Source organism: Panthera onca, chromosome B4 (genome assembly GCF_046562875.1).
Source record: "Panthera onca isolate mPanOnc1 chromosome B4, mPanOnc1 haplotype 2, whole genome shotgun sequence".
Taxonomy (NCBI): domain Eukaryota; kingdom Metazoa; phylum Chordata; class Mammalia; order Carnivora; family Felidae; genus Panthera; species Panthera onca.
Genome location: NC_138345.1, coordinates 26,888,410 through 26,903,921, shown reverse-complemented (window position 1 = coordinate 26,903,921; position 15,512 = coordinate 26,888,410).

Sequence of the window (15,512 nt, the reverse complement as noted above, 5' to 3'; positions counted from 1 at the left end):
CGTTATGTCATTGACACCAGAGTGACAGCAGTGGCGTCTGTCACTTGAGGGACTTTTAAACCGCAAAAGCCAAGAGGTTGGACCAGCTATTTGAGAGCGTTTGGCCTTGACGAGAGTACTTTTCCCTGATCTGATTAGCTCTCCAAAGGTCTTGAGACACTTGCTCCTACTGTGGCCAGAATATTCCTGGTCAGCAGTGCTGTTGAACCATGCAACAATCTCAGGAAGAAACGGGACGTCTATTCCCGTCTTGGTGAGTCTGTTCCTCGTAGGCAGTAGTACAAGCTGCATAGCAGTCGCTGGAGTTGTAACCACTGGGACAGCGCCCCCCCTTGCCTTCCAGTGATGGTGCCATCACCCACCAGCTACACGCCCCAACGATGAGGGACCTCATCTGGCAGCTGATCCCCAGCTTTTGATTGGAAGGACTGAGTCCACTGAGAACCAGCTTGTAGAAAGGTACACCTCAATGAAATTTGGCCTTTCTTTCTGTCACCTCCCCTTTGCCTGGAACCATAGTGTAATTAATCTATCACTGGTTTGGAGTACGTTCTTTCTTTATTGCCTTCTTAAGAGGCGTTATCTGGTGTGCTATTGGCTTGTGAAATAGTATAGTAATTCCCGTAATGAGCCTGTGTCCAATAAACCATTGGCAAAGAATCTCAGTCTCTGAGCTTAATTTGCCCTGAACAAAACTCCAGTGTTTTTCTAGAGGGCCCGGGGGGAATTTTTTGTGTAGCTCTGCAGTGTGGTTTGGAGTAAAGATTGCTCGATGCCACGGGTCCAGGGCCAGGCCCTCCAGGGTATCCAAGAGGGAAGGCACCGGGGGGAGAGCAGACCTATCTAGTGGAGGACAGGCCGACTCTGGTGGAGAGCTGAAGCCTTACTGGGGACCCACGCTGGGCAAAGAACTGTGCTGGTCCCTGCAAGGAGCGTAAGTAAGTGAGGGCCCAGCCCCTCACGAATCCAATCCCTGCTGAAAAGAAGCGCATTCCACCTTGCAACTGTTCGAACATTCTTTGTTTTGACATATGGGCCCTGCTGTGTCAACAAAGACTGTTTTGGCCAAGCATTCACTTGCTGTTTTACCTACTTCCTGCGAGCTAGATTTTTAAATGTCGATGTAATCTCAAATGCACCAGAAAGCGATGATTACAATAACATGGTTTCAAAAGCCCACTTTGGGCCAGGGAGAGGAGAGATGCAAACTAGCTGCGCACAAAGCACTTTTTGTACTCATCTGTATGCGCCCTCCCCAGGATTTTTGCTGGGCTCCCTGGAAAGGGTGTGCAGGGAGGAGTGAGGAGGGAGAGAGCTTGGTGTGGTCGGCAATCAATGCTCTGGACTCCACTGCTCAAGGGCCCTCAGCCTGGGAGCAGGCAACTGGAGTTTAGCTCATCCCTCCACACGGACTACAATGCCCTCCCATGTGACCCACATTTAACCTCGGTGTGGGTCATCTGTCCCATCTCCCTTCAAATCAGAGTTAGACGGGAGCAATCCCATGTGAGATCAGTGCTGGTTTAAGTTCTGGGTACTTAACCAATTCAGACATATCTGTTGAATCACAAATGACAGAGAGATAAGAGCTGCTTATCTGGCTGCCCAGAGCGCAATAGCTGATCCTGTGAAGTCCTGCTCTTTCCGGTGAACAGACCCAGGAAGGGGGAAGCTGACTGGAAATACAAACCACTGAGGCATCCGCCAGAGAGCACAGCGTCCTCTTATTACAGTTCTGTGTCTACAGGGAGGTGCCCGGAGTCGGCCTGGTAATTGTGTCATCACACAAGTAACACTAAGGATTAGAGGAGTCACAGAATTCCCGTACAAACGTTGGCTGTAACTCATGCTGAATTTTCTCTCGATGAAGCTTAACATACCTCGGGCCTACCTTTCCCACACGGGCACGTAGAACTTCAAAGGGCAGGGACTGTCTTGCTTATTTCGTTGGCACAGGAAACAAGTAGAGGACCATTTGTAAATTTCAAAAGCCTGCTTGGAGCTAGGAGTGGTGTTGACTTCCCATTCAGTATCGCTTTTTCCGAAAGCGCCTGTGGGGACTGGGTAGCTGTGAGCCCCCGGGCAGTGGGGGTAAGGGATAGGTTACGGGATAACAGGGAGGCCATCAAGGTCTTCTGACAACTTCTGGGCTTGTGTGAAAAGGCATTGGCATTACCCCCACTGGCACAACTGCCCCCCTTTCGGCCCAGGCATTTCTTCTGATCGGAAATTCGGGTCTTGCCCAAGTTTGGGTCCCAATAAGACAGAAGGCTGGGTGGGGACTCGGGACCGAGGGGACTCTCTGTCACTCTTACAACTTCCCTGTGTGGACTTAACACGTGCGTCTATGCCAAGGGCCAGCGAGCCAAAAGACCCAATTGTTTCTATCTTAATTCAGTTACATAGGAAAGAAGGAGAACAAACGTGGTAATTGATTCAGAGTTTCTCACTGAAACCCAGAGTTCCTTTTTTCGTCTGGCCGGCGGGCAAGAGCGAACAGAAAGATTTGGCAGGTGTCTTCCTCATTCACCATTTCAGCCTTGCCTCTCGCCCCTGACACCTCCGCGCCTCCCAGTTGCCGGGTTCTGCTCTCCAGAAGCAATTGCTGCTCGCAAAAGACGGTCTACGCAGCTACAAACATGTGATTATATAATACCCTTCTTTGTAAAACAACAACAATAAAATCTGCACCTGGTAGCGTGGTTTACACATAGTTTACATCTTGGGTTTTTTTTAACAAAATATTTCCCAGAGATTACGGAAGGAAGTATTTTAATAAGAATACTTTTACTTAACGTAAGTCTTGCATTTGTCTTAGACAAAGCCTCTCGCGACCACTTCTGCCACGAATCTGGCTCTCCTTATTCTTTTCTTTTCTCCTCTGGGAATGAGGGGCAGAACTACCTGTTAATGCTGCTTCTGGCCATTGAAACGTGTAGAATTTAGTTTATGGGAAAGGAAATGGAATGGCGAAAAGTTAATGGATCTGAGGTCTGAATGTAGTTGTTCAGAGAGCAGGGATGGGAACCAAAGCCCTGACTTCCCCGTTGTGACCTTGCCACCAAGAGCACACTGCAGTCTGCTGCCTACTGTTGCCTTCTGGCTGTCAAGGGCCCGGGGAATCCCACAGCAGCGACAAGACAGCAGTTTACGCCCATGTTAGCTTTGGGGCATGGGGAATAGATAGGAACTATCTGTCTAGACTGATCAAGTTTCCTTTCTCCTGATACCAAGAGGCTGGATCCTGTCTCTAGTTGATGTCATGAGATGTGATCTACGTGGATGAGAATAGGTTCTGGGATAAAGGAGGCAGGGGAGAAAAGATTCCACGTCTAGAGACAGATTCAGGGTGATGGTAAAGGAGAAGCATTGACGGTGTTTGGTACAGAAATTAAAGCCATGAGCTGCTCAATAACGAATGTCGATAACAAAGCGTGTTGCTAAGTGCCAGCTGTGAGCTCAAGATCTGGGGATGTAGCTGTGGTTATAGTCATATTCCAATGAACTAACTCTATGGGAATCAAACTCCTTCCCTGTAAACCATACCGTAATTTTGGCATTTAACCAAACCTAGTCACCAATTCCGATGTAGAAGGTGGTTTCCCCACAACACCAACAATTCTCAGATACCCTCTGGGCACCCTATAACTCAACTCAGTTCTGACACATCCTTCCTGGAGACAGTGTCAGATCCTACAGGGTAAGGGTTCAGTCCGACTAAACTGTCCCCCCCCCCCTCCGCCCATACAAACAAACATGCTTCAGATGCCAGTTATAAGACCAGGTGGTTACCCAGCTTGCTGACTTACTGGCTATAAATCAGAGGTCCCCATGACCCACTCCGTGGGTTCGATTAATACAGCGGCTCAAAAAACTCAGAGAAACATTTTATTTGTTAGATTACCAGTGTATTACAAAGGATATTAAAGGTGATGAATCAACAGCCCGAGGAAGAGATACATAGGGTGAAATTCTGAACAAAGGAGCTTTTTTTTTTTGTCATCCTGGAGTTTAGGGCCTGGCATGGTGGTGCCTAAAAGCGTCTGACACAACTCGTGCCTGAGTGGCTCAGTCTGTGAAGCGTCTGACTCTTGATTTTGTCTCAGGTCATGGTCTCAAGTTTCGGAAGTTCGAACTCTGAGTCGGGCTCTGCGCTGATAGCACGAAGCCTGCTTGGGATTCTTTCTCTCTGCACTTCCTCCTCACAAAATTAAAAAAAATAAGCTTTAAAAGTGTTCTCGTACACCAAGCTGGAAGCTCTCAGTATCCTATCCTTTTTGGGTTTTATAGAGGTTTTATTACACAAGTACAGTTGATTAAATCTTTGGCTATTGGGGATTGGTTCACCTTTGGCCCCTCTCCCCTCCTGGAGGTTAGGGAGGGAGGGACTGCAACTGACAACCCTCTAACCACACGGTTGAACCTCCCGGCATCTGTTTTCCATCCTTAGGTACTTTTCAAAAGTGACCTCATTAACATAAACTCAGGTGTGGTTGAAAAGGGTTTGTTGTGACTATCAAGACACCTTTATCACTCTCATAAATTCCAAGGGTTTTAGGATGGGAAATGGGGACAAAGACCAAATATATATTTCTTACTATAAATCCCAATACCGCAGCATTATTATTTCTGTTTAGAATCAGTAGAATCCCAGAATCAGTAGTGAATTCAGCAAAGTGATGCCAAATGTCCTGGAAGCAAAGCTCCTCCAAACTCACTTTAAGCTTCGAGTTGGCAGGTATGTTGCGAGGGTGTTTCTTTTGTCAGGTGCCTGGGTGGCGGAGACTCAGAACGCAGAGCCCAGAGTGGATCGTGTTTGTTTCCTGGAAGCCGACCAGAGCCCTGGCCTGGGCAGGGGAAGGCTGTGCTCAGGATTTACAAAGTCTGTTCACTCCAAAGTGGCCCAAAAGTCACTGAACCACGGTTGTGTGAGGTTTCATATTGTCAAGTAAGGGAACAGCCTCACAAGAAATGTAGGCTGACATTTACTGAGTGCTGGCACTGTGAATGACATCTGGGTGATCACGTCTAGGCATGTTAGTAAATTAGGGAATTGAGACTGAGAGGTTGAGTGACCAATGTGAGGACATGCTGCTAGAACATGGCAGACCTGAGATCTGAACCCCGGTCCCTCGGGTTCCAAAGGTCATGCCCTTCTCACTAACCCCAACTGCTTCCCCATATGTCACTGGAGGGATGAGAAGCAAGAAATTCATCTACGACACCTCATTACGGTGAGAATCCAAATCCTGTGACTCCTACATTATGGCTACCTCTAGAAATAAAGTCACTTGAATTATTATAATATTTGTTACTGGGGCACATCCGCTTCTCCAGCACGAGGAGAACTGTAGAGAATGTGGTCTTAGCTCATAAAAAACTTTACTCCATGTATTTGAGAACTTACCTGCGTGGCACGGAGTACTGCACGAGCCCACAGCGAATATAAAGTTAAAGTAACAAGAGCTGTAATGAGAGCAGGAAGGAGTCTGCATCAGCTAGGGTCTTTCTTGGGGACCAGGCTCCCTAGGAAACAGAGCATGAGGCAGAGTCTACGTGCCGATGTTTTATGGGACACACAATCCTAGAGCCGTGAGAGTGAGGGAAGAGGAAAGAGAAGGAAGAGGGCAGTAAAACGGGAAAGGCCGGAAAGCGATAAACTGTAGTATCACTGAACCGGCCACAGCTTTAGGAAAAGACACAGCTGGTTGCTCACTCTCCTGGAGTATCTTCAGAGGGGCCCTCCTGAATGCCACCTCCCAGAACAGCCCTCTGAAGGGATGATGGGAAAGAGACTCATTCTCTCTCCCTCCTATCTCCCGTCTCATTGGCCAAGGTTGCTGCATGGGAGTCAGCTTCCCTGCATGTCTGGGTTGTGGCTCCAGACACCTTTGGGCAGTTGCCGGGAAGCCGGTTTCCCTGGGCTGCAATTGATCATTTCATCTAAACCCATAAGGGAGGGGAGGGACCAGAGCCTCTTGGGTCCTGTCCGGCGTGGACATCGGAGCTGCTTGTGGCTCCCACCGGAACAGGAGCAAGAGAGGCCATGTGGGAATTTGGTGGAGACTTGGAGAAGGTCAGGGCGGTGGTAGGGGGGAGTCTCCACGAGGAAGAAACCAAGAGCACTGGAGACAAGCGGGGTCAAGTGAATCTGAGGAGGTGTGTAAATTGTTATCTGATACTGAGTTCAAAGACAAAAGAGAGGGGATATTCTAAAGTATCCTATTCAAGAGATAAGGTAATCTGAGAAAAATTTATTCACAGTGACACTCTTCCAGAGACAGCAATGTAGGGGAACCACGGGGGATATTCCTTCACTCTGTTATCAACTCCAGGCTGGAAGGAATTAGGGGAGAGAGCAATGACTAAGCTCAGAAAGATAGACATGTAGCAGAGGTCACCTTGAAGGGATCAGTGACCTTTGGTCAAAAGTCATGGCCAACCCCAGGGCGATATCACAAAGGAGTCAGAAAATATCAACTCCAATCAGAAGCCAGAGAATGAGAGTCTATGGAGGTAGTCCAAGCAGGTCACCCCTCACCCCTGCTCTGCCCTGGGGCTAAAAGCTGGGTGGAGAAGTGAGGACTTTGGGTCTGGAGGGACATTTGGCAAATCTATAGCATAGGGTTTCAGAGAGCACTGTCTAGGACTTTCTCACTCTTGCCTTTTTTTTTTTTTTTTTTGTAATTAGATGAGAGATGATGTAGCTTGCTTGAGGTTCTAGCACTGGGAGAGACCTTTGCAGGGTGATGTGGCTGCGCGCAGGGAAGCTAGCCACAGGCAAGGCAAGCAGAGGAAACAAATGCCCAGGGGCAGGGATGGGCAAGGCAAGTTTGTGGAGCACCAATGGGGTCATCCTGACCCAACAGAAGTCGAAGGATTGTGAGAAATACTGGTAAATGGGTGGGATCATCCTTTGAAGGGCACCGAAAGTGGGCAGGGCCGTTTCCCCTTGGTGTGGCAGGAAAGAGGTTGCTATTGAAGGTTCTGAGATGAAAGCAGGACTCAGTAAGATCAGCCGAGGCAGAACAATGAATCCATTTTACAAGAAAGGGAAATTGGATCCAGGGTGTCTGGCTGGGAAACTGTTACATAAATACAGAATGGAGTGATGTGGATTCAAATATGGCGGGGGATATAATCATAAGACGTGCGTCAAAGGGAAAATTGGTAGGTGCTGCATATCGCTGGAGGAACGAACAGGTAAAACATAAATGGTTAAGTCTGGGTGATGGGAAAGGCATTGTGCTTCACCGAGAGAGGAAGGTGACGTGGATGGTCCTCTAGGGCAAGCATGGGGACAGAAGTGATGATGGCTGGGACATGTTGACTTTGGGATAACCCACTACTTTTTTTTTTTTTTTAATTTTTTTTTTTAACGTTTTATTTATTTTTGAGACAGAGAGAGACAGAGCATGAACAGGGGAGGGGCAGAGAGAAGGGAGTCATAGCATCTGAAGCAGGCTCCAGGCTCTGAGCCATCAGCCCAGAGCCTGATGCGAGGCTCGAACTCATGGACCGCGAGATCGTGACCTGAGCTGAAGTCGGACGCTCAACTGACTGAGCCACCCAGGCGCCCCAGGGATAACCCACTACTTAATCGCCTCTTCTTCTTGACTTGTGTGACCAAGGTCATCACCCATGAAAGAACAGAGCAATGGTGCACCAAAGCTGGGCCAGCGGTGGAGGGGGGGGCGGGGGGCTGGGGGGCTCCAGAGCACAGGGGACAATGGGGTGCGTCTATAGACAACTGACAATCATGAAATCAACTAAAAGTCTATGTGCGTTTGATTACGATTATGCTCTGGTCAGTGATAAAATGCTCCTTCGTTGGTCTAAATTCTAAACAACTGCTGTGATTACTATTGACTCTTAGCAACACATATGAGCTTAATGTTAGCACATTTTAATCACCTATCCTTTTTTATTTTTTTAAAAATAATTAGTTATTTTTAGGGGTTCCTGGGTGGCTCAGCCCGTTAAGCGTCTGACTTCGGCTCGGGTCATGATCTCGCAGTTTGTGAGTTCGAGCCCTCCATTGGTCTCTGTGCTGACAGCTCAAAGTTTGGAGCCTCGTTCAGATTCTGTGTCTCCCTCTCTCTCTCTGCCCCTCCCCCGCTCATGCTCAGTCTTTCTGTTTCCAAGCAAGTGTTCAGCACAGAGCCCAACACGGGGGTTGAACTCACAAACCTTGAGATCATGACCTGAGCTGAAGTCGGTCACTCAGCCGACTGAGCCAAAGAGGCACCCCTCACACAGCTCTGTGCTTAAACAGGAGAATCAAAATGAACAATGATTGACAGCCCAACTGTTTTAGAGAAAAAGAAAGAGGACTTGAGACACTTTAATTCTGTCGTTCTTTGTGACCATTTGGAATTCTTATTTCTGTTTAAAATTTTTAAAGTAGTAAAATAGAGGGCCCACTGTGAGCTGAAATAGTTTTGTTTGGTAAGTGTAAACTTTGGCTCATACATGAAATATTTTAAATTTGAATGACATCTTTAAAATTGAAATCAGGGGCGCCTGGGTGGCTCAGTCGGTTAAGCGGCTGACTTCAGCTCAGGTCATGATCTCGAGGTCTGTGAGTTCGAGCCCCGCGTCGGGCTCTGTGCTAACCGCTCAGAGCCTGGAGCCTGTTTCAGATTCTGTGTCTCCTCTCTCTGACCCTCCCCCGTTCATGCTCTGTCTCTGTCTGTCTCAAAAATAAAATAAACGTTAAAAAAATTTTTTTTTTTAATTGAAATCATTTTCTAGTTCCTAATTGTTAGTTTTATTTTTTTTTATGGAAGCACAATGGACACACAGTGTTACATTAGTAATTGTTGGTTTTAAAACTAAAAAAATAGATGGGGCACCTGGGTGGCTCAGTGGGTTAAGCATCCAACTATTGGTTTCTGCTCAGGTCATGATCTCACAGTCGGCAAGATGGAGTCGTGAGCTGAGCTCTACACTTGGGGTTCTCTCTCCTCTCTCTCTCTCCCCCTCCTCAGCTCATGTGTGCACGCACGTGTGTGTGCGTGCCCATACTCTCTCACTCTCTTTCAAAATAAATAAATAAACTTAAAAAAAGAATAAAACTTGGGGCGCCTGGGTGGCTTAGTCGGTTGAACATCCGACTTCAGCTCAGGTCATGATCTCACGGTTTGTGGGTTCGAGCCCCGCGTCGGGCTCTGTGCTGACAGCTTGGAGCCTGCTTCGAGTTCTATTTCTCCCTCTCTCTCTGCCCCTCCCTCTCTCACACTCTGTCTCTCTCTCTCTGTCAGAAATAAAATAAAACATTAAAAAAATGTTTTTAAAAAAGAAAGAAAAACTTGTGAAAAATTTTATATCATCAGTTGAACCAAATTGTGTTTTTAGCCCAACCAAACTTTTTTTCTTGTGGTTTAGAAGCAGATAGGTCATCCTGAATCAAAAGAAATTTGTTGGCTCCGGTGGGTATTTCCAGACTCAAACTGCAATCTGGTTTTGAAAGAACATTTTGTAAAAAGTAAGCACACTATTCTTTCAGAAGAGAGCTTTATTTCACGCACATTTCTGAAATATTCGAAATCAATTCACTTACCTTCTGGGAAATGACATCAAGCTGAAAATAGTGGCCAAGGTTAAGAAAAAAAGCAGAATATCCTGGCATTCTGATACTTTTCACTTATTCAATATCTGAAGTGATCAGATGTGTCCTTATTGGAGATGGAAAATTACTTTACAGTAAAGTAACCAGTTTTTTTTAAATTTTTTTAAAATTTATTTATTTATTTATTTATTTATTTTTAACATTTATTCATTTTTGAGACAGAGAGAGACAGAGCATGACCGGGGGAGGGTCAGAGAGAGAGGGAGATACAGAATCTGAAACAGGCTCCAGGCTCTGAGCTGTCAGCACAGCTGACAGTGTGTCGAACTCACGGACCGCGAGATCGTGACCTGAGCCGAAGTCGGACGCTCAACCGACTGAGCCACCCAGGCGCCCCTAAAGTAACCAGTTTTGAGCATCAGTTGTGTTTCAGGGAAGATTGCTACCATCAAAGAAATCTTGGAACAATGGATGTGGTGGACACACCCAACGTGGCATCGGTGTTCAGCAAAGACCTCAGAGACTGATCTGGTTCTTATTTGGGTCCTTCTGCACATCATCCTCTGCACCTTTGCAGTTTACACTTTGGGACATGTTTTTTTCACGTGTGATCCTTTCTGGAATTATGGGAAATTTCATTCATGCTTAGTAATCGATTAAAAACTCTGCAGACAGTAGGTAACAAACCCCAAAGCCCTTCCCAGATAAATAAAGTGCTCGGTATGAAGCTGTGCATATCACAAAGACTAATTTTGAAAAATTAATCCCAACTTTGACGCTGGGAGGATCAGTTTAGATTGTATGAAGAAGGCCTTTAACCCTGCAGCAACAAAATATGACCAAGTCTTGTTGCCCTAACAAACAGAATTAGGGGCGCCTGGGTGGCTCAGTCGGTTAAGCGTCAAGACTCTTGATTTCGGCTCAGATCATGATCTCACAGTTCCGTGAGTCTGAGCCCTGCATCAGGCTCTGTGCTCACAGTGCAGAGCTTGCTTGGGATTCTCTCTCCCTCTCTCTCTGCCCCTCTACATCTTGCGCCCACATGCACAGGTGCCCTCTCTCTCTCTCTCTCTCTCTCAAAATAAATACATAAACTTAAAAAAAAGAAAATAGAATTAAATTTTGAAGAAGATGTGGAGAAATGACAAAAGATGCTGGCCTTCCATTGCCAGAAGAAACCCAAAGGGCAGTGTCTGAATGTCCCAACTGTTTGCCCCAAGAACTAGACACTTGTTCTAAAGGAGTAGATCAGATCATGTCAATGTTCATGCTCTGATTTTTGTAGAAGAAGGAAAACTTTGAAAGTTTTTAGCACATGTAGAAAAAATCTATGATGAATTTTCTGGAGAAGATATTTGCAAGAGAATGGAAATTTTTTTTTTTTTTTCAACGTTTATTTTATTTTTGGGACAGAGAGAGACAGAGCATGAACGGGGGAGGGACAGAGAGAGAGGGAGACACAGAATCGGAAACAGGCTCCAGGCTCCGAGCCATCAGCCCAGAGCCCGACGCGGGGCTCGAACTCACGGACCGTGAGATCGTGACCTGGCTGAAGTCGGACGCTTAACCGACTGCGCCACCCAGGCGCCCCGAGAATGGAAATTTTTTTAATGCGAAGACTTTTGAAAGTCACCGGGACCAACCCCCAAGGGAAAAAAAAAAAAATGGACAGTATTTTAATTTCTGAAATTTATCGTGAAATGCCATTTGTATGAATCTCTGTTAAACTATATGTTTGTAACTTGGTGTATATCTGTTATCTCATGCAGAAGAAACTTTCCAGAGTTAAATTAATAAGTTTTGTTCTTCAATGAACTATGAGTGAAGAAAGATGTATAAATCTGACCATAACATAGAATATATTGCATATAAATATGCAAAGAAGATCGATCAAAGGTCAATCTGTCATTGGATGATTTGCATGAGTTACAGCTGGAAAACAGAGACTGTAATTTATTATTCTTTACTGAAACAGAAAAGAATATAGTTTTTTCTTCTTTCAAAGATACATTCATATAATTAAAGACATTTATGTTTTACATTTTTCTTTCTTAAATGTAATATTTATTTTTATTGATTTTTACTGGCATGGTTGCATAGTTGAAGTTTAATAAGAAACTCTTTTCATTGTCTAGGCTTCTTTTCTGGTCACAACTACAATTTACTTCATTTTATGATCATGACTGAAGATGATTCTGTCCTAGAGAGGAAGTAAGTGTTAAAAAGTGATCTGCTCTGGGGGTGATGTTAGGTCTGCCATTGTGATAGACTCCTCTTTGCAAGTTGTACTAAGAGGTCCTTTTCTGCCAAGGTATTCATGGAATAACATAGAATAGCTTCTTAACTCTTTAAAGTATTTTTTTAAATGTTTATTTGTTTTTGAGGGAGAGAGAGAGAGAGAGAGAGAGAGAGAGAGACAGAGCACGAGCAGGGGAGGGGCAGAGAGAGAGGGAAACACAGAATCCAGAAGCAGGCTCCAGGTGCCGAGCTGTCAGCACAGAGCCCGATGTGGGGCTTGAACCCGCTCACGAACTGTGAGACCATGACCTGAGCTGAAATCGGACACTTAACTGACTGAGCCACCCAGGAGCCCCATCTCTTGATCAGATTTTAAGACTAAGGCTGGGACTTGAATCTTGTTTTGCTTTAGCTAGATTATGGTAGAGGAGAGGGTGTATCACAAAGCTCACGCATAGTAGGTGCTTTAATAAACATTTCTTGAACAAATGAGTGAACGAATAAGTGAATGAGGGACTCTTCTATCTGGCAATCCCCCTCTGCACAAAGGAGCATGTGGAATCTTAATAGGACTTTGAAGGGTTTTAAAAATATACTAATAATCTACCAAGGATGAGATAGTCTATCAGCGTAAGGTTTCCAGAAGATTTATAAACATTGGTGTGGCTTTTAATATCTTGGTTGTACACAGCCTACTTAGCAAAAAATTATGAACTATAAAAACAGCCTGTTTCCTTAATTTGAGAGGAAGCTAAGTGGTCAAGAAAGAGAGGCAAATAGCAAAAAAAGTTTGCAATGAGTAGGAAACAACATGGCAAAGAGGGATACCTTACCTAAAGAGTTATAGCCAACACGTGTTTTGGGCTCTTTGACACCCAAACCGGAGAAATGAGGTTTAGTAATTTATGACACTAGTGTAAAGCTTCATAAAACTTTTAGTTCAAAGCTTCAATTGTGGATCCATCACATCTGACCTAAAACAGCTGAACTACTCAAGAAGGGTGGTATTTGCTTCCTTCCCCTTCTACACTCACTGATGGTAATTAAGAACGAAGCTGGGATAACTAAAAAAAGGTCCAAAAAAAAAAAAAAAAAAAAAGAGGAAGTGTGTGAACATGGTTAGTGTGAATTTTCAGTACATTTTTGGACAGTGTGTATGCTGGCAACTTATATCACTGTGCTTTCTCCCCACTAGGACTCCCAGCTCACTTCAGAAACACATGCAATCTGGTCCATGGGGCTTTCTTTTTGATGTGAAATGCACCGTCTCTCCTGTGATAGGGAGTGCTCCGTTGGAAGTTTGGTAGTGGACGTGGGTAGGTAGGCATCGATGGTCATGAGCCAGGTGGGACGGCCTATCTAGCTGCTATTCCTAATAGGCCCTGCTAAATTTGTAGACCAGGGCAGGGCTCGAATTGGACGCATAAAATATGAACTGAAATTGGAAAAAAGAAAAGATAGATAGGGCTGATTACATAGAAGAGGTTATTCGGCTAGGCATCCAAAAAGAGTTTTAGTTTACGTAGGAGAGAGGCAAAGAGAAATATGTTCACTGCAACGTAATTGTAAAATGTTAATAACAGCAGGGAAACGATTAAGTAAATATGGGATGTTTACTTATGAGTCTTGTATTATCAGTAGAAATATGTATTAGGAAGAGTTAGTAATTATACAAAAGAGTTGATCTATGCTCCATTACTGTAGCTAGCGATGTCTGATCAGAAAGGCTGATTATGCTCAAAAGGAAGTTTTCATTGATCTTAGGATAAAATTCAAACTCAGTAACCTAGTTTATATGGTCTGTTATCTCTAGAATCAACCTTCAAACCTTCTGTCCCGCTTCCCTTCTGTCTTGCATGCATGCTATTCTCTTTGCCTAGAAGGGTCTTTCCTATTGCCCAGGCAACTCCTGCTAATTCTTCAGATCCTGGCTTGGGCCTCACTTCACTCAGAAAGCCTTCCCCGACCACCTTCTCTGAGACTAGACCGGGGCCATGGCGCTTGCTTTCTGCACAGTGTCATAACTGTCCCCTTACTTCTGACAGGAGACAGTAGGCTGGTGAAGGTCAGGAAACTTGTATCCCTAGAGCCTGACACAATCCCTCACAGATAAAAAATGCTTAATGAATATTTGATGAGTCAGTTTTCATCCTGAGTAAAAATAGAAGGACCCACACTGTATGCGTGATATAAAGTATTTTTTTTAAACTATACCTTTTAAACAACAGGAAAGACATACCTTACAACAAAGCGCTAATATTTTAATTACTAAATTTCTATTGCAACCATGTATTATTTTTACAAAGACAAAGAATCACTTTGTTATTTTTAAAATGTAACATAAAAGAGGAAACTCTTTGAATTCAACCATGCAGTTGAGAGTTAGTGTTTCAAGCATAGCGCCAGTAACTGTGACTTGAATTAAGAAGAAAAAAAGCTGGGGTAACCTTTGGGTGGAGGGAAGTGACATTTATATAAACAACCTGTGTGCAAGCCACAGGAGAGGTAGGCACGGAGTGAGATGGGAAATGAAAGCCAGAGCCTGATAGCACCTGCCTACAGGGCAGGCAGGAGACCACTTGGTGAGAGGGCAAAGCCTGCAAGAGAGGTTTTCGGCAGAAATGGGGATATACCAGTGGATGCTGACGAAATGTGAAGGGATGCTAGGGGTAATGTGGAGAAGTCACAGGAGCAGCCTGGAGCCGATCATCCCCACGGGGACAAGGATGGCCTTGCTTGGTTTAGATCCACAGAGAGAAGGAGGGAGGCGGGATGAAGGGGAATCTGAAGAAATTGAGGTTGTCGTCTTGGTGGTGGTGGTGATGTGTGGTGGGGAGTGTGTGGGTGTGTGGATCACAACACAGGCAATGAGGCCCTCAAAAAAGAGCCCTAGGGAAATTCAAAGAAAGGTACACGCAAGTTGACAAAAGGGACCATCCAGTTTTATCAAAAAAAAAAAAAAAAAAAAAAAAAAAAAAAAAAGAGCAAGGTGCCAGAAGAAAAGGTGTCAAAGGTGAAGAAAACTTGGGACTTCATCAAAGATGAATAAATCACCATGAGGTGACACTCAGTTGACTAGCCCAGCATGTGAGGGGCACAGTCCCGCCCAAGGAGGCAGGAACTGGAGAAGCCGGCAAGGGCGTGGAAGTGAGAAGTTGTTTGTTGTGCTGGAAGAAACTGGGTGGAGGTGAGTGTCAGGGACAACTTCTGGCTTGTTTGGTGCTAGGCTGGGGCAATCATGTAATGACAGCTTGTAAGGACCTTCCTAAAATAACAACCTCGCAGCAGCTGACGATAACAAATGAAATAAAACACCACCACCAAAGGAAGCTGGTGGGAGTTCTACTGACAGCAAGCTTCGTGCTGGGCTGGAGAAAGCACCCCCTAGGCGGTGGGGCATGAGACGTGGGGCTGCTGGAAGGGCTCCCCCAGCTGAGGTGGCTGGCTCCCCAGGGGTCCAGAACACTCAGCGTCCAGGGAGCCTCGGGCCCTCTCAGTCTGGCAAATCTGCCTTCCTGGAAACCGCCCCTGTGCTTCTCCTCCAGCTCTGGCTGGTGTGTTTAGTTATGTAAAGTCAGAGCCAAGCTCTGCCTGGATCTTTGGGCTGGAGACCCACCGCCATGAAGTTAGTTCCCTCGGGGTCAAAAGCATTAAGGTGTGCCGGACACTCAGCAAGCACGTCAGCTAAACAAAATAAGTTCTA